General features: G+C 45.4%; 1 protein-coding gene and 1 long non-coding RNA gene across 2 annotated transcripts in view; one reads left to right on the top strand and one right to left on the bottom strand.

The window, feature by feature from the left end:
- CDK19 (cyclin dependent kinase 19) overlaps nucleotides 1-19,663 on the bottom strand; it is a 394,114-nt gene that overhangs the window by 103,951 nt on the left and 270,500 nt on the right. The window lies entirely within an intron of this gene.
- Nucleotides 2,926-17,876, top strand: LOC141089537 (uncharacterized). Its single transcript, XR_012232318.1, has 3 exons — nucleotides 2,926-3,079; nucleotides 15,230-15,374; nucleotides 17,747-17,876. It is a non-coding gene; the product is annotated as an uncharacterized lncRNA (long non-coding RNA).

The following is a 19,663-nucleotide window of genomic DNA, read 5'->3' as shown; positions in this document are numbered from 1 at the left end:
GTCTGATGAGTCTCGATTTCTGCTGCGACATTGGGATGGTAGGGTCAGAATTTGGCGTAAACAACATGAAAGCATGGATCCATCCTGCCTTGTATCAACGGTTCAGGCTGGTGGTGGTGGTGTCATGGTGTGGGGAATTTTTTCTGGGCACTCTTTGGGCCCCTTGGTACCAATTGAGCATCGTTGCAACGCCACAGCCTACCTGAGTATTGTTGCTGACCATCTCCATCCCTTTATGACCACAATGTACCCAACATATGATGGCTACTTTCAGCAGGATAATGCGCCATGTCATAAAGCTCGAATCATCTCAGATTGGTTTCTTGAACATGACAATGAGTTTACTGTACTCAAATGGCCTCCTCAGTCACCAGATCTCAATCCAATAGAGCATCTTTGGGATGTGGTGGAACGGGAGATTCGCATCAGGGATGTGCAGCCGACAAATCTGCGCCAACTGTGTGATGCCATCATGTCAATATGGTCCAAAATCTCTGAGGAATGCTTCCAGCACCTTGTTGAATCTCTGCCACGAAGAATTGAGGCAGTTCTGAAGGCAAAAGGGGGTCCAACCCCTTACTAGCATGGTGTACCTAATAAAGTGGCCAGTGAGTGTATATATATATTATATATATATATATAAATATATATATATATATATATATATATATATATATTCCATTATTGCGGCGTCAGCGTGGCCCCCCAGTGCGCACCGCAATAATGGAACAGAGAGCATCACATGACACTCCCTCTCCCATCATTACCCTCTTCCTCTGACACACAGCGGGTGCGCGATGACGTCACTTCATCGCGTCCCCTCTGTGTACCGGTCTGACTGAAGCGCAGCTCCTGACATCAGAGCAGAGCCACCGCCGAAATCAGCGTGGGATCGTGGAGGAGAGGTGAGTATAGTTTTTTTTTTAAATTTATATAGTGAGTCCTGGTTGCGTGATTATGATACCCCGTATGGGGGGGCAGCATAATACACGTATGAGGGGGCAGCATGATATACCCCGTATGAAGAAGGGCAGCATGATACCCCGTATGAGTGGGGTAGTATGATACCCCGTGTAAGGGGGGCAGCATGATACCCCATATAAGGGAGGGCAGCATGATACCCCATGAGGGGGGCAGCATGATACTCTATGAGGGAGGCTGCATTATATTCTGAAGGGGCTACATTATATTTTTTGGGGGCGCTGTATTATACCATATGAAGGGGGCTACATTATAGAGAAAGAAAGAACAGAAAGAGAGAGAGAGAAAGAACAGAGAGAGAAAGAGAAAAGAACCGAGAGAAAGAAAGAACAGAAAGAACAGATAGAGATAAGAACAGAGAGAGAAAGAAATAACAGAGAGAGAAAAAGATTAGAGAAAGAAAGATTAGAAGAGAAAGAAAAGATTAGAGAGAAAGAAAGAGGGGAAAGAAAGAACAGAAAGAAAGAACAGAGAGAGAGAAAGAGAGGAAAGAAAGAACAGAGAGAAAGAAAGAAAGAACAGAGAGAAAGAAAGAACAGAGAGAGAAAAAGAAAGATTAGAGAGAAAGAAAGATTAGAGAGAAAAAGAAGGGAAAGAAAGAACAGATCGAAAGAAAGAGCAGAGAGAGAGAGAAAGGAAGAGGGGAAAGAAAGAAAGAACAGAGAGAGAAATAAAGAACAGAGAGAGAGAAAGAAACAGAGAGAGAAAGAAAGATTCTATAAAGATACTATAGCAGCCCGACTCCCATTATAGTGCCCAACTGAGCCTCCCAGTGCAGGACATATCATGATCCGCTCACATGGCCGACATCCCCGAGTCCAAGGTGATCCCGCTGTCGGAGGAGACGGTGATGAATCTGAAGCATTCCCTGAGGGAATTTCCGGTCCGCTTCCAGCACGTCACTTTCGGTGGAACGTCACGTTCAAATTTTAAAGTGCTCCTCGGGGCTCTGCCGTGTACTCCTGTGTCAGCGGGAAAAGTAAGCTCCCGACAGAAAAATCGAGACGGTTGGGAGGCATGAATGCTCCCCACCATACACCTTGTACACGCATAGCTCCGCACACCTCATACACACACGGTTCCGCTTTCTATGCCTCGTACACACACGGCTCCGCTCCGTACACCTCACATACACACAACTCCACTCAGTACACACATGGCTTCACTCTGTAAACCTTGTATACATGCGGCTCTGCTCTATACACCTCGCACACATGCGGCTCCGCTCCATACACACGTGGCTCCGCTCCGTACACCTCGTACACATGCGGCTCCGCACACCTCGTATTCACGCAGCTCTGCTCCGTACACCTCACACACATACGGCTTTGCTCCATACACCTCGTACACATGCGGCTCCGCTCCGTACACCTCGTACACACCCGGCTCCACTCCGTTTACTTCGTACACACGCTGCTCTACTCCGTACACCTCGTACACACGCGGCTCCACTCCGTACACACACGGCTCCGCTCCGTACACCTCGTACACACGAGGCTCTGTACACCTTGTACACACACACACATCTCCGCTCTGTAAACATCTGCGCTCCGTACACATGCAGCTCCGCTCCGTACACCTCATACACACGCGGCTCCGCTCCGTACACCTCCTACACACGCGGCTCTGCTCCATACACCTCAACACCTCATACACACACGGCTCCGCTCCGTACACCTCATACACACACAGCTCTGCTACATGCACCCTGTAAACCCCTCCTGACCCCACACAGAAACTTCCCTTCATCCAGCACAGCAGAGTCCTGCATACATTGAGAGGCCCCTGATCATGTGACCCCTGACTCCTACCCTCCTGTGACCTCATCACAGGTCCTGTGCACCCAAAAGAGATTAGAGCTATGCTACTGCTCCAATCCCAGGGCGCCATGACAACCAGCACAGCAGAGTCCTGCATAGTGCATACAGTCAGTGAGGCCCCGGATCATGTGACCTCGACTCCTCCCCTCCTGTGACATCATAACAGGTCCTGTGGCAGAGAAGAGAACATAGGGGCAGAGCAGGGAGATGATCAATTCTCCCTCTCTGCTGCCAACATGGCGGCGTACACCGGCTATTTAGGATCGGCATCAGGCCAGGTAAGGTGCCTGACTGTTGACTTCGGTGACGCTGTCTCCTGCAGCGATCACTGTGACTCAGGCCGTGCCTCTTCTCTGCACCTCTGCCGCGCCATCTCTGACCGCCCTCGCCCTGTCTCTCTGCCTTCTCTTGCCACCGCAGTCTCCTGTGTCTGTCTCTGACCGCCTGTCCCTTGCCTTGTCTCTCAGTCTGTGTCCTTATCCATTTCTCCTCTCTATTGCAGCCTCCCGCCTGTGCCATCCGCTGTGTTTGTTACGCAACCCATCCTCCATTATTCCCAGGCCCGTCTCTGCTACAGCCCTGACTCTGTGTATCCTCTCCAGGCCTACCCCAGTTGCCCCTTTGGTTCTGGCCGTCAAGGTTCTACCCTCCGTGGGCCTGCCCCTAACACTCCCTGTATAGGGGGTGGTTACACCTGGTCCGCTCGCCCTCGGGGGCTCTGGAGCCGTGCCCCAGAGGGTCCACTTCCGGGTTGTTCTTCATCGCCCCGTTACAGCAACCGTAACAGTACAGTCAGGCCATGGACCACGCTAGAGCCTCAGCTGCGCAAAAGGAGTTTGTTTTCCTTCGGGAGAATCAGACGCGCATTATGTCCTTTATGAAAACTATGGACTCGCGTCTGTCTGCTCTCCAATCCTCGGACCCAGGTAATGCTGCCCAGTTGGCGGGCTTACAGCAAGAATTGGCTCAGCAGTGTGATACTCAGACCCATATCCTGAGTTACATAGCGTCTGTGGATGGCCGATTACTTTCCTTGCAGTCGGCTGCCTCAGCTCCTCCCCAGCTCCGGTTTCTCACCCGCCTCCACGGCTAGCTAAGCCACCCCGGTATAACGGTGATGCCAAATTATGCCGGGGTTTTTTAAATCAGTGCCGCCTCCATTTTGAACTACTGCCCCAGCACTATCCCACTGACCGAGCCAAAGTGGCCTTCATCATCTCCCATTAGTAGGGGGACGCTTTGGCTGGGGTCAATCCCCTTTGGGAGCGTGACGACCCTGCGGTCACTCAGTTATCCGTATTTTTGGACACTTTTCGGCGGGTTTTTGATGAACCGGGCCGTCTTGCCTCCACCACTGAGGCGCTGTTCAACCTTTGCCAAGGTTCTCTGATGGTGGGGCAGTACGCCATACAGTTTAGGACCTTGTCCTCGGATTTAGGTTGGGACAACGAGGCGCTGGTGGGCGCCTTTTGGCGAGGTCTCTCGGGCCGTATTAAGGATTAGCCTTCTGGTCGTGACACCCAAACAGCTCTGGAAGATCTGATTTCTCTGGCCACCCAGATTGATCTCCAGTTCCATGAATGGGCCTGGGAGAGAAGGGTTCCCCATCCATTATCTTTGGTTCATGTGTAGTGGTCATGTGCTTTCTGGCTAGGTCCTGACCCGGAACTAGTAGGAGTCATGTGCTATATCAGGCGACCTCCCCCTAGGGGAGGTGCCTGATTATTGTTGTGCTTCCTGGCTGGGACGTTTGTGTCTCTGCCAGGCTGTTCGCTGTACTCAGGTCCTCTGTTCCGCCTTGTGTTCTCGGTGCTCCTGGGCACCCTTTCTGAACTTCCATTCCGCTCTGTCTTTGCTCAGTCGTGCCCTCTGGCATCCTCTTGGATCTTGTGTTCTGTCTCTTGCTCTGCTGTGCCTCCGGGCACTCTCTCTGTCCCTATACTCTAAGACTCCTCCTGGCACGACTGCTGCTTCATTCTGTACTCTGTCGTGCTCATCACACGCGTCTTGCTGGGTTTATCTCCGGGCGTATTCCTCGCCACACGCCATACAGGCTCACGTCTACCTGTTTCGCACTATCCTATAATTAGCGCACTTCCGTGTACTCACCTGGTGTTCCTAGTATCCAGTACCGTCCCTCAATCTTTCTCATCCGTATCTCCTGTGAGCCATCTCTCTTGTTACCGGCTTTCGCGGTTCTGACCTCTGTGGTCCTGCCTCTAATGATCCCTGTATAGTGGACGGTCATCACCTGGCGCGCTCGGCCCAGGGGCTCCAGATCCGCAACCCAGAGGGTCCACTCTTGGATGTTGTCTGCTGCTGAACGTCACAATCTGTAGATGGTCAACCCCTACAAGAAACCGTTACTCTTGTCACTCAAGAAGTAGAATTGCAAATAGGGACCCTGCACAGGAAGAAAGTTACATTTTATGTCCTAGCGGGTATCTCCCATTCTATCCTCCTCGGTCTTCCTTGGCTGCGGCTCCACGAGCCCACTTTAGATTGGCATAGTGGCAACGTCTTGCGCTGGGGGGAGTCCTGTCAGGCTCGGTGTCTGCTGTCAGTGCGTCCCGTAGGTAACCCCCGTCCTTTCCCTGTTCCCTCCGGGTTGCCGTTGGCTTACACTGCTTTTTCGGATGTCTTCGACAAGAGAGAAGCTGAGACTGTTCCTCCGCACCGTCCCTACGACTGCCCCATTGAGCTCGTTCCAGGTACCACTCCTCCTCGTGGTAGAATTTATCCTCTCTCCTCGGCTGAGACCCAAGCCATGTCTGAATACATTCAAGACAACCTGGCCAGAGGATTTATTCGGAAGTCTTCGTCCCCTGCAGGAGCAGGCTTCTTTTTTGTGAAGAAGGATGGGTCTTTGCGCCCGTGCATCGACTACCATGGCTTGAATCGCATCACGATTAAGAACAAATACCCCTTGCCGCTCATCTCGGAGCTCTTTGATCGCTTGAGGGGAGCACGAGTGGTCACCAAGCTCGACCTACGAGGAGCCTACAACCTTGTTTGCATACGCTCAGGAGATGAGTGGAAGACCGCGTTCAATACGCAAGACGGGCACTATGAATATTTGGTTATGCCGTTTGGTCTCTGCAACGTACCTGCAATGTTCCAAGAACTCGTTAACAAGATAAAACTGGGGAAAGAAAGAGCGCAATAGGGTCTTATCTGGGTAACAGATGAAATAAATTCAAAAGAATCTACTCACCTTTTCCAGGAAGGATAAAAGCATGTAGGTCAATGTCAGCCTGCTGCACGCCCGAGGTTCACGTCCGTGACCACAGAGAGAAATCCTTTTGGATAAATTATTTAGGCTTACTTGTGCGCTGCTGAGACCAGGATAAAGTCACCACATGAGAAACTTTTTAACTCTTTATTCCCAACGCGTTTCGAAGTGGAAAATCACTTCTTCATCAGGGGATGACATAGAGAGTCTCTATGTCATCCCCTGATGAAGAAGTGATTTTCCACTTCGAAACGCGTTGGGAATAAAGAGTTAAAAAGTTTCTCATGTGGTGACTTTATCCTGGTCTCAGCAGCGCACAAGTAAGCCTAAATAATTTATCCAAAAAGAAGAACTCGTTAACGACATCTTTCGAGACCTCCTCTACTCCTGTGTCGTGGTCTACCTGGACGATATCTTGGTCTACTCCCCAGATCTAGCCACACATCGTCGAGATGTTCGCCAAGTTCTCCTACGTCTCAGAGAAAACCACCTTTTTGCCAAGTTGGAGAAGTGCATTTTTGAGCAGACTTCGTTGCCTTTTCTTGGTTACATCGTCTCGAGCTCGGGGTTGGAGATGGACCCTGAGAAAGTCTCCGCAGTTCTCAAGTGGCCTCGCCCTCTCGGTGTAAAGGCAATTCAACGTTTCTTGGGGTTTGCCAATTATTATAGGCAATTTATTCCCCACTTCTCGTCTTTGACTAAGCCTATTTCTGCTCTTGTCCGCAAAGGAGTCAATCCCAACCTCTGGCCTCCTGATGCGCAGGACGCTTTTGAAGCTAGAATTTGAGAAATCTCCTGTACTCCATCGCCCGGATACCAATAGGCCATTCATTCTCAAAGTTGACGCATCCTCAGTGGGAGCTGGAGCTGTTCTGATGCAAAAATCCTCTTCCGGCCGAACTCTCACCTGCAGGTTCTTTTCTAAAGCCTTCTCCGCTCCTGAACGTAACTATGCAATTGGAGATTGCCATCATTATTGGTGGCCTTCCCTTCGCAAAGACGTCTTGGATTTCATCGCCTCTTGTCCTTCCTGTGCCAGAAATAAGGTTCCCCGACATCCTCCTTCGGGTCTCCTGCATCTGCTACCGGTGCCTGCCAGTCCTTGGACCCATGTTGCTATGGATTTCGTCACCGATTTGCCTCCATCTTCCAGATGTACAGTGATATTAGTGGTCGTGGATCGATTTTCCAAAATGGCCCACTTCATTCCTTTGCCTAGCCTGCCTACTGCTCCCGAGTTGGCGAAGATCTTCCTACTCCACGTCTTCCGCCTCCATGGGTTTCCTCAGCATATCGTCTCGGATCGAGGAGTCCAATTTACCTCCCGTTTTTGGCGAGCCCTCTGCGGATTGTTGAAGATAGGCTGAGGAAAAATCCAAAGTTATCACCCCCAGTCTAATGGTCAGGTGGAGCGAGTCAACCAGGCTCTCACATCATACCTTTGGCATCTCACCAATGCCCACCAAGACGACTGGGTCTCTCTTCTTCCTTGGGCAGAATTTGCCTATAACAACCATCCAGGCGAGGCATCCTCCAAGTCTCCTTTTTTTGTGGTTTTTGGCCAACACCCCGGCATTCCTCTTCCTGTTTCCCTTGCCTCGGGTGTACCGGCAGCGGACTCCTTGTCCACAGACTTCACTCAGATTTGGAGGGAAACTAAAGTAGCCCTCGAAAAGGCCATTCTCAGGATGAAACAGTATGCCGACAAAAGACGGTTGGACGCTCCCCCGTATCAACCGGGAGATAGGGTTTGGTTATCCTCACGGTACATCAGGTTGAAAATTCCTTCCTATAAGTTAGGTCCTCGATACACTGGTCCTTTTGAAATCCTGAGTCGTATCAACGACATGGCCTATAAGTTAAAATTGCCCTCCTCTCTGAAGATTCCCAATACCTTTCATGTATCCCTCCTCAAGCCTGCAGTATTCAATCATTTTCACTCTGCAGCAGCTCAGACTCCCCAACCTTGTAGTTCAGATAAAGTTTTCGAGGTGCGGGACATTTTAGCCATGGAGACAGTCAGAGGAAAAACCTTATTTTTGGTTGATTGGAAGGGTTTCAGCCCGGAGGAGAGATCTTGGGAACCCTGTGAGAATATTAATGCTCCCCTTATTATGAGACGATTTCTAACCAACATCAGGAGGGAGGGGAGTAAGAGGGGGGGTACTGTCACGGTCCCGGCTGCGCGCTCCTCCCGGCGCACTCCTGTGGCCCGGCGCGTCCCCACACCCGGCTTTCGTGTTCCTCGGCGTCGGACGCCTGCGCACTGTGGGGATCCCAGCGCTCTGCCTCCTGGGAGTTATGACACGATGGCGCCGCCCCCAACATGGCGGCATCCACCTGCTATTTAGGATCGGCGTCAGGCCAGGTAAGGTGCCTGACTGTCGACTTCGGTGACGCTGTCTCCTGCAGCGCTCACTGTGACTCAGGCCGTGCTTCTTCTCTGCGCCTCTGCCGCGCCATCTCTGACCGTCCTCGCCCTATCTCTCTGCCTTCTCTTGCCACCGCAGTCTCCTGTGTTGATTTTTTTTATTGTTTTATTTTGATTGGGGTGAAAGGGGGGTGATTTAAACTTTTATGTTTTGTTTTTTTTTAATTTTTAAACACTTTTTTCATTTTTTACTTTTGGCATGCTTAAATAGCCTCCATAAGAAGCTAGACGCATCCCATTGCTCAGCTCACCTATATGTAGCAGAAATACAGCATTGCTATGAGATCTCTGGTTGTCATGGCAATGAGTCGCTGACTCCCGATCACGTGACGGGGTCGGCGACACGCTCATTTCTGGCCATGCGCCGGAAGTGTTAGTTAAATGCCCACTGTCACCGTTTGACAACGGGATTTAACTAATTAATAGGTGCGGGCGGATCGCGATTCCGCTCGCACCTATTGCGGGCACATGTCAGCTGTTTAAAACAACTGACATGTTGCGGCTTTGAGGTGGGCTCACTTACCGCTGACGTACTATTGCTTCAGCGGTAAGTAAGGGGTTAATGGTTGGTAGGGGGTCAAATACTTATTTCTCACTGCAAAATGCAAATAAATTTATATAATTTCTGCAATGTGATTTTCTGGATTTTATTTGTGATATTCTATCTCTCAATGTTAAAATTAACCTACCCTTAAAATTATAGACTGTTCATGTCTTTGTAAATCGGCAAACTTACAAAATCAGCAAGGGATCAATCACTTAGGCAAATAAATCAAACCATAGATGTCCATAAATTAAGTTATGTGTAATAATAAGATATCAAACAGGATAAAAGTATAGAACAAATGAAGAAAGCATGGAAAGTCATGACATCTGATAAAATCTATCAGTAATTAGGAAGCAATCCTGCTACTTAGTGGCGCAACTGATGACCTATAAAAAGGTGTCTCATTACCAAGGTGCCACACAAGAAACATTGCATGATAGGCAAAACCAGTGAGCTAGCTCAAGACCTTTGCAACCTTATTGTTGCAAAACATACTGTTGGCATTGGTTACAGAAGAATTTGTAAACTACTGAAGTTTCCAGTGAGCACAATTAAGCTGGAGTTACACTAGCGAGAAAAATGGAAGAGTGCAATGCGATAAAACATCGCATTGCGCTCGTCCCAATGTTAATCTATGGGGCAGCTCCCATTATCCTATTTGTTCTCAGCCGTTTCAATCAAGCTGAGAAAATCGCAGCATGCTGCAATTGTCACCGATTATCAGCCCTCGCCAATGCAAGTGTATGGGTACGAGAAAACAATCGGATTACACACGGACCACAAGTGTGACTTGCGAGAAATACGCACTGGCGTCCTTTAACAAAAACTGGCAATTCATTTTGCGATACAGTAAAATCACACTGACATGTTTAATAAAGAATCAAAAGGATATAGACACATAGAATACATATATATACCGCATATACTCGCATATAAGCCAAGATTTTCAGCCCATTTTTTTGGGCTGAAAGTCCCCCTCTCAGCTTATACGCGAGTCATATACGCCAGGGGTCGGCGGGGGTGTCAGATCATACTGACCCACCTCGGCACGTCTCTGCAAGCCCACTGCTTGTCCCTCGGTCTCCCTTCCTTCCTTCAGCGGTCACGTGGTCCCGCTCATTAAAGTCATGAATATGTGCATATTCATGTCTTTAACCCCTTCATGACCAAGCCTATTTTGACCTTAATGACCAGGCCATTTTTTGCAATTCTGACCAGTGTCCCTTTATGAAGTAATAACTCAGGAATGCTTCAACGGATCCTAGCAATTCTGAGATTGTTTTTTCGTGACATATTGGGCTTCATGTTAGTGGTAAATTTAGGTCGATAATTTTTGCGTTTATTTGTGAAAAAATCAGAAATTTGGTGAAAATTTTGCAATTTTCAAATTTTGAATTTTTATTCTGTTAAACCAGAGAGTTATGTCACCGAAAATAGTTACTAAATAACATTTCCCACATGTCTACTTTACATCAGCACAATTTTGGAAACAAAATATTATTTTGTTAGGAAGTTATAAGGGTTAAAAGTTGACCAGTGATTTCTCATTTTTACAACAAAACTTACAAAACCATTTTTTTTTAGGGACCACCTCAAATTTGAAGTCACTTTGAGGGGTCCAGATGGCAGAAAATACCCAAAAGTGACACTATTCTAAAAACTGCACCCCTCAAGCTACTCAAAACTACATTCAAGAAGATTATTAACCCTTCAGGTGTTTCACAGGAACTAAAGCAACGTGGAAAGAAAAAATGGACATTTTAATTTTTCCAACAAAAATTTTCTTTTAGCATCAATTTTTTCATTTTCACATGGGCAACAGGATAAAATGGATCATAAAATTTGTTGGGCAATTTCTCCTGAGTACACCGATACCTCATATGTGGTCATAAACCACTGTTTGGGCGCACGGCAGGGCTCAGAAGGGAAGGAGCGCCATTTGACTTTTTGAATGGAAAATATGCTGGAATATTTAGCGGTTGCCATGTCGCCTTTGGAGAGTCCATGTGTGCCTATCCATTGGAGCTCCCCCACAAGTGACCCCATTTTGGAAACTAGACTCCCCAAGGAACTTATCTAGATGCATAATGATCACTTTAAACCCCCAGGTGCTTCACAAATTGATCTGTAAAAAAAAAAAAAACGTACTTTTTTTTCACAAAAATTTTATTTTAGTCTCAGTTTTTTCATTTTCACATGGGCAACTGGATAAAATGGATCCTAAAATTTGTTGAGCAATTTCTCTTGAGTACACCGATACCTCATATGTGGTCATAAACCACTGTTTGGGCGTACGGCAGGGTCCGGAAGGGAAGGAGCACCATTTGACTTTTTGAATGGAAAATTAGCTCCAATCGTTATCGGACACCATGTCGCGTTTGGAGAGCCCCTGTGCACCTAAACATTGGAGCTCCCCCACAAGTGACCCCATTTTGGAAACTAGACCCCTTATGGAACTTATCTAGATGTGTAGTGAGCATTTTGAACCCCCAAGTGCTTCACAAAAGTTTATAACACAGAGCAGTGAAAATAAAAAATAATTTTTTTTCCTCAAAAATGATTTTTTAGCAAGCTATTTTTAATTTTCACAAGGCTAACAGGAGAAATTGGACCACAAAAGTTTTTGTCCAGTTTGTCCTGAGTACGCTGGTACCCCATATGTGGGGGGGAACCACTGTTTGGGCGCACGGCAGGGCTCAGAAGGGAAGGAGCGCCATTTGACTTTTTGAAATGGAAATTACTTCTAATCGTTAGCGGACACCATGTCGTGTTTGGAGAGCCCCTGTGTACCTAAACATTGGAGCACCCCCACAAATGACCCCATTTTGGAAACGAGACCCCCTAAGGAACTTCTCTAGATGCATAGTGAGCACTTTGAACGCCCAAGTGCTTCACAAAAGTTTATAATGCAGATCAGTGAAAATAAAAAAAAAAAATTTTTCCTCAAAAAATTATTTTTAAGTGCGCATTTTTTTATTTTCACAAGGATACCAGGATAAATTGGACCCCAAAAGTTGTTGTCCAGTTTGTCCTGAGTACACTGGTACCCCATATGTGGGTGGGGACCACTGTTTGGGTAAACGTCGGGGCTCGGAAGGGAAGTAGTGTCATTATGAAATGCTGACTTTGATGGAATGGTCTGCGGGCATCATGTTACATTTGCAGAGCCCCTGATGTACCTAAACTGTGGAACCCCCCACAAGTGACCCCATTTTGGAAACTAGACCCCCCCAAGGAACTTATCTAGATGTGTGGTGAGCACCTTGAACCCCCAAGTGCTTCACAGAAGTTTATAATGCAGAGCCGTGAAAATTAAAAAATCTTTTTTTTGCTCAAAAAAATGATTTTTTGCCAGCAAATTTTTTTTCACAAGGGTACCAGGATAAATTGGACCACAAAAGTTATTGTCCAGTTTGTCCTGAGTATGCTGGTACCCCATATATGGGGGGGAACCATTGTTTGGGCACACATAAGGGCTCGGAATGGAAGTAGTGACGTTTTGAAATGCAGACTTTGATGGAATGGTCTGCGGTCGTCGTTACGTTTGCAGAGCCCCTGATGTGCCTAAACAATAGAAACCCCCCACAAGTGACCCCATTTTGGAAACTAGACCCCCCCAAAGAACTTATCTAGATGCCTGGTGAGCACTTTGAACCCCCAAGTGCTTCACAGAAGTTTATAACGCAGAGACGTGAAAATAAAAATTTCCACAAAAATAATATTTTAGCCCCCAATTTTTTATTTTCCCAAGGCTACCAGGAGAAATTAGACCCCCAAAGTTGTTGTGCAATTTTTCCTGAGTACGCTGATACCCCATATGTTGGGGTAAACCACTGTTTGGGCACACGTTGGGGCTTGGAAGGGAGGGAGCACAGTTTGACTTTTTGAACGCAAAATTGGCTGGAATCAATGGTTGCACCATGTCACGTTTGGAGACCCCCGTGATGTACCTAAGCAGTGGAAACCCCTCAATTCTAACTTCAACCCTAACCCCAACACACCCCTAACCACAGCCCTAACCCCAACACATCCCTAACCCTAATACCAACCCTAACCATAACCCTAAGCACAAGCCTAACCCTAATTCCAACCCTAACCCTAATTCTAACTCTAATTCCAACCCTAACCCCATTTCCAACCCTAACCCTATTTCCAACCCTAACTCCAATCCTAACCCTCTTTCCAACCCCCTAATCCTAACCCTCTTTCCAACCCTAACCCTCGTTCCAACCCTAACCCTCTTTCCAACCCTAACCCTAATGGAAAAATAAAAATAAAAATAATTTCTTTATTTTATTAGTTGTTCCTGCCTATGGGGGTGTTAATCGGGGGGTTTATTTACCTTTCATTCCATTTTGATCCCCGTGAGAGTTTATCACAGTGATCAAAATGAATGAAAGGAAATTGCAGCCGGCGGGCACACTGCGCATGCGCCCGCCATTTTCCAATATGGCGGCGCCCATGGTCCGGGACCAAGGGACACCAGGAGCCATAGCGGCACTCGGTGAGTACCGGGGGGTGGGAGGGGGCGATCGGAAGGCGGGGGGAGCGGAGGGAAGGCTGGCGGGCAGATGATGACGGCGGCGCTGTCATTCAGTGGCGGGGGGCAGATCGCCCCTGTTAACCAGTGGGGGGGGTCGGATCGGTGTCACCAGCCATGTCCGATGCTACAGCAGCGTCGGACATGGCTGGATTGTAATATTTCATCAATTTTTAATTGATGAAATATTAATATCGCTCTGATTGGCTGTTAAAAGTGAAACAGCCAATCAGAGCGATCGTAGCCACGTGGGGGCGAAGCGACGCCCTCCGTGGTGAAGTACAAAGCCCCCTGTATCTGCTGGTCGGGTGACCTTTCAGTGACCTAGGTCACCCGACCCCCAGGGGGCTTTGAAGTCATGACACCGACTTTCATGACGCATACGCTGTGTCACTGGTTGTGAAGGGGTTAATGAGCGGTACCATGTGACCGCTGAAGGGAGATGCGCCAGGAGGGGGTAAGTATATCCAATATTCACCTGTCCCCGGTTCATCGCTGCTCGCTGCTGTCTGCCGCATCCTCTGTCAGTGACATTCAGGCAGCAGAGGGTGCAGTGACGTGGATAGTGCGCACCGCGCCCTCTGCAGCCTGAACAGTCACTGACAGAGGATGCAGCAGACAGCGGCAAGCAGCGATGGACCCGAGACAGGTGAATATCTCAGGTGCCGGGTCTTGAGCCAGCGGAGACACCAGAACCTGTCCGCCAGTGACGGAGAGGTGAGTATGTCATTTTTTTATTTGCAGCAGAAGCATATGGGATATAATCTATGGACCAGCATATGGGGGCATAATATATGGAGCATCTTATGGGGGCAGCATACAGGGGCATAATATATGGAGCATCTTATGAGGCATAATATATGGAGCATCTTATGGGGGCATAATATATGGAGCATCTTATGGGGCAGCATATGGGGGCATAATATATGGGGCATCTTATGGGGGCATAATCTATGGACATCTTATGGGGGCATAATATATTGAGCATCTTATGTGGGCAGCATATGGGGGCATAATATATGGAGCATCTTATGGAGGCATAATCTATGCATCTTATGGGGGTCTAGTCTCTGGAGCATCTAATGGAGCAGTACATGGGGGCATAATCTATGGAGCATCTTATGGGGGCAGCAAATAGGGGCATAATCTATGGAGCATCTTATGGGGGCAGCAAGTGGGGGCATAATCTATAACCATATTAAGGGAGTATTATAAACATAAAAGGATACCCAGGGGTCTCCGTTCTAATATTCACCCTAATCTTTTTTCTGGGAATGAATTTTTTTGTGAAAAAATATTTTTTGTCCAATAAATATGCTTTGGACACATTGCTTCTGAATATGAAATTTCTTCAGCAAGAGCTTGCTATGCTTAATGCAAATGTTGTGGACACTGAAAAAAAATTGAAAGACGTGCTGGGCATGGAGATGTTTGATAAATTTAAGAAGAACGTTGAAACTCGGTTCCATAAAGTTAAGGAAGGATTAGAAGAAGTTAAGAGACGTAAATGGATAAAAGTCATGGAGGCTTATCGAATGGGGAAGATTTACAATTGGTAAAATGATTCTAGCAAAATGTATAGAGGAAAGAAATTGCATAATAAGCCAGGTCATTATTTTTCCTTAAATTCCACAAATAGAGACTTGTTTGATTTTCTGAATATTAATAATTTTTCTAGAGACACAAAGGCCCCATCTAGAGGAATGCATCGGAGGATTAGAAGAGGGAGAAAGCATCACCGTGGACTAAAAAGAAAAACGTCAGAAAACACAGATCAACCCACAAAGACCTGCATTGACCAAAAGAAAGGATTAGATCTTGTGGTAAACCTTTCATCTAGATCATTGCCTGATGTTGAAATTGAAGTTTTGTCAAAAGGGCTTTCATATAGCCCTAGCAGTCATGTTAACTGGTTTAAAGCTGGAAAAGGAACTATATGGGTTCTTTAGACAAATAAAAGTAAAACATTGGTTTTCTAATCATAGGAAAAATGTTGTTGATAATGTTGTTTGGACACAGGATATCACAATATTAGAGAAAAATGTGGGTACTTTTAAATTGCGGGATTGTGATTTGTCTAACAAGAGTGATTTCATACCAACAGATAATGTGCCTGCTATTGAAGCATTCATTTTGGCAGTTAATAGAGATGTGGAGGCTTTCAAAAATAATCAGGTTCAGGTTGGATTCAAAAATCCTAACATTAGGAGTAAATGAACACAAGGCTTTGTTTGGATTGGCAGCCAACGACAGCATCACCATTAAGTCAGCAGATAAGGGTGGTGCTGTCGTTGTCATGGATACTAAAAACTATCTGGCTGAAATTAGGAGGCAATTGTCTGATATAGAAGTGTATAAAAAAATGGACAATGATCCTAAGTTCAAAATTATAGAGTCATTGAAAAAAAGTTTGAATGAAGCACTCCTTGAAAAAGTAATTGATGAGGATATCTATAAATTTTTATTGGTGAATAATCCGATTATACCAATCATATACATTTTGCCTAAGATACACAAGTTCCTGATTAATCCTCCCGGCCGTCCAATTGTGTTAGGTAGAGGTTCCATTTTTAAACATATTGGGATCTTTCTTGATAAAATATTAAGTCCATTATGTCAGAAAGCAAAATCTTTCATATTGGATACTACCGATATTATGTAAATTACAGGACATACATCTAAAAGAGAAAGTGATCCTTGCATCCTTTGATGTGATATCATTATATAGGTCAATTAGCCATGATCTGGGTCTCAGGTGTGTTGATAGATTATTATCTAAAACTGAGTTTACTTCTGACCAAAGGGTTTTCCTGATAAAACTGTTGGAGTTGGTATTGTGCAATAATTATTTTCTTTTTGGGGATGATTTTTTTATTCAAATGAGAGGGACAGCCATGGGTGCCAATATGTCACCGGCTTATGCCAACTTAGTTAAGACAACATTGGAGGAGGACGTCATCTATGTGTCCCACCACTTTGAGCATGTGCTCGGGTGGTGGAGATACATTGATGATGTCCTCCTCCTTTTTGACTGGCACTATTGCTGAATTGGAGACTTTTCATGGGTTTCTTAATACTATGAAAGAGGATATTGGTTTCACTCTTATATTCTGAAACAGAGATCCAATTTTTGGACATATTAATTAAATGTAAAGAGAATAGATTGGAGACTAAAATTTTTGTAAAACCGACTGATAAGAACAATTTACTTTGTTTTGATAGCCATCATCCAAGGAAGATGATTGAATCTCTTCCATTTAGTCAGTTGTTACGTGTCAGACGTATTGTAAGTGAACCTGATGTTATGAAGAAAGCCCTGGATACTATGATTACTAAATTCAGTGACAGGAAATATCCTGCGAAGTTACTGGAGGGTTTTATATGTAAAGTTAAAGGATTGACACGTAATGATCTTTTAGTACAAAAAAGTTGTGGGAAGAGGGATAGTGTACAAAAACAAAAATATAGGATCCCCTTCATCACCACATTTTGTGATGAAAGTAAACACATTGCGGCAATTCTTAAAAAACATTGGCAGATGCTAGGCAGGTGCCACCCTGAGGTTAAAGAATTTGAATCCCCTCCATTGATCTCTTATAAGCGTGCCAGGAATTTAAAAGATATTCTGGTCCATTCTGATACAGGCCCTATGAATAATGCTCTTCAGACTACATTGACAGGCAAATCGAGGTTGGGGTCATTTCCCTGTTTGAATTGTGTAAATTGTACTTACTGTATATGACTAAAGGCAGCTCTTTTCAGCATCCACATAATCAGAGTACAATTAAAATTAATCGGTTTTTAACTTGTTCTTCCGAGTTTGTCATATATCTTTTGAAATGCCCATGCAATTTATATTATGCAGGGGAAACTACATGTGAGTTAAAGGTTAGGATGAACCAACATAGACATAGTATTAGGAAAAAGAGGCAAGATTTACCAGCTGCAAAACATTTTTTTGATCTTAAGCATACAGAGAGAGACTTATCCTTTACGATTATAGACCAGATCCCTCCCTTGAGAAGAGGGGGTGACCGAATTGAAATCTTTTGGATTAAATGTGGAATATAAATTACAGCTTACTCTATAAAATTGCTTTGTGTTATCTATTTCTTTGATTCAATTGTTCTTTTCCTTATCTTGTCTTTGGTGTAATTTTTAGGTATTAAATATTGTCTATTTTATATTTTTCTAGACTCTCCAGCAGCAGCAGATTGAATTTCGAAGACATGACTCCCCTTCTATTTGAGATGTTTATCTTGATTAATAGTGATAAAAAATATTTTTGTCGTCTATAAGGCTAAATAAATAAGAATATATGCGCAGTTCTTTTTTATTTTTTAAAATGGCTATATGCTGATGTGCTATCATTCGGGTTTGAACCTGTGTTGGTTTGAAATATGTTTCCAGTTTTGTGAGAATTTGTGTGTTGTGCTCTTAGCGGGGTGCACCACACTCTTCTCCATATGGATATGGGTTACCTATCCCAGCTAATGGGAGGTGTTCCTATATTCTGGATATACCCAACAATTCATATTCCCATTGTCTCGCTTTAGGCGATTTAATAAAAGCACTATATATTTCTTTAGGAATTTTTTATATATAGCATTGTGATGTAGCATTGCAAGCCTATTATAAGGATTCGCTATATTATGGGCACATGCGCATTGGTGCCTTCCCTTATCCAAGATGGGGTCGGTGTGCAAACGGAGCTACTGAGCATGAGCGACAGGAAACTGGTGTCTCCATTTGCTAGTTTCAGTCTTGCGCTCTGAGCCTCTGGTAATGCCAGTACACGGCGTGTTTTTTGTTTATTCTAATGGGGTGAGTCATGTCTTTTTTCTATGTGTACAGCTGCCGCTGATTACTTTTCAAGCATTACTAATCACTGTTCAATAACAGGATTTATGCTGATTGTAAATATTTTCATCATGATTTTTATTTTTTGCACATTGCATTATATTTGCACTTTCTAATGATGACACACAGTCCTTGTGATTGTATTTTATACAGTGAATACTGTCTTATTATTGTAAATTACCATTGCAAATTGTATGCTTTAAAAGGCATTCACCTGTCACCATTGTAATGCTTGAAAAAGGTTTGCACCCATTGAACCGAAACGTTGCTGCATGGGCACATAGCCATATGGGCTATTAAAAAAGCACTTTATTGAAAACTACTATGGTGTGCTGCTTTCTTTTTTGATGGACTATTTGGAGGTTTGGTAAGTACCTGGAGGGCCTGCACCCGAATCCTTTTTACTAAATTGTGCTGTTTTTTCAATTTTTCTCTCTCTCTATATATATATGTATATATATATATGTATATATATTGTGATGTAGTGACCATTGTGTCCGCTAGGGGACGCTGTGTGGGTGTCCCAGGGCAGGCGTATAAGCATTTCCAGTGTCCTGATAGGAGTAGGATGCTGGATGATCGTAATGTATCTCAAGGTGGGTGGCCTTGGAATGAAGGCTTGATTATGTGCTGATCAGCGGAGCTGATCTTTTGTGCCAATGTGTTAGGGAGAGCTACCTACAAATCCACCCAGGGATGTGTCTTTAAACGCTGGTAGTAAAAGACTATGTGAGTGTGAAGGACCTGTGATGAGGTCATAGCCATGTGACCCGGTGGGCGTGGCTACAGATCATATAAGGTGGTCAGGGTAGGTCACATGAGTGAATGCTTGGACCCGGTTGGTCCATTGTGGAAGGTCCCGCTGGGAGATGGGGCTTCCTACCTGACAGCATGTGAATGCTGTGAGTAATTGCTGCCAAGTGTCTGACAGTTCCCAGGGAGAGGGAATGAACGTCTGCAGTGAGCTGAAGCAGCCATTTGGTAACCCTGATGGGGTGAGATATCTGTTAAGCTGAAGAGCCTAAGTACTGGACATTGCGTAACCTGTGTGACCACAGGCTTAACAGAGGGAAGCTCTGTCATGAACGCTATGCTGATTATATGAACTTTATGTTGCTGCTGTGGGTTTATGATGCCTGAATAAACGGCATGGACTGTTGTTTTATGGAAAACCCGTGGCGTACGTGATTATTTGGCTGCCAAGCGAGTGTCCCCAAACTTGAATGACAGCGCTACCTTACAATTGGTGGAG

Source organism: Dendrobates tinctorius, unplaced genomic scaffold, assembly GCF_039654945.1.
Source record: "Dendrobates tinctorius isolate UK_male_01 unplaced genomic scaffold, ASM3965494v1 ptg000046l, whole genome shotgun sequence".
NCBI classification, from domain to species: Eukaryota; Metazoa; Chordata; class Amphibia; order Anura; family Dendrobatidae; genus Dendrobates; species Dendrobates tinctorius.
The sequence above is the reverse complement of the archived record's forward strand: the minus strand, read 5'-3'. Positions and strand labels throughout refer to the sequence as shown.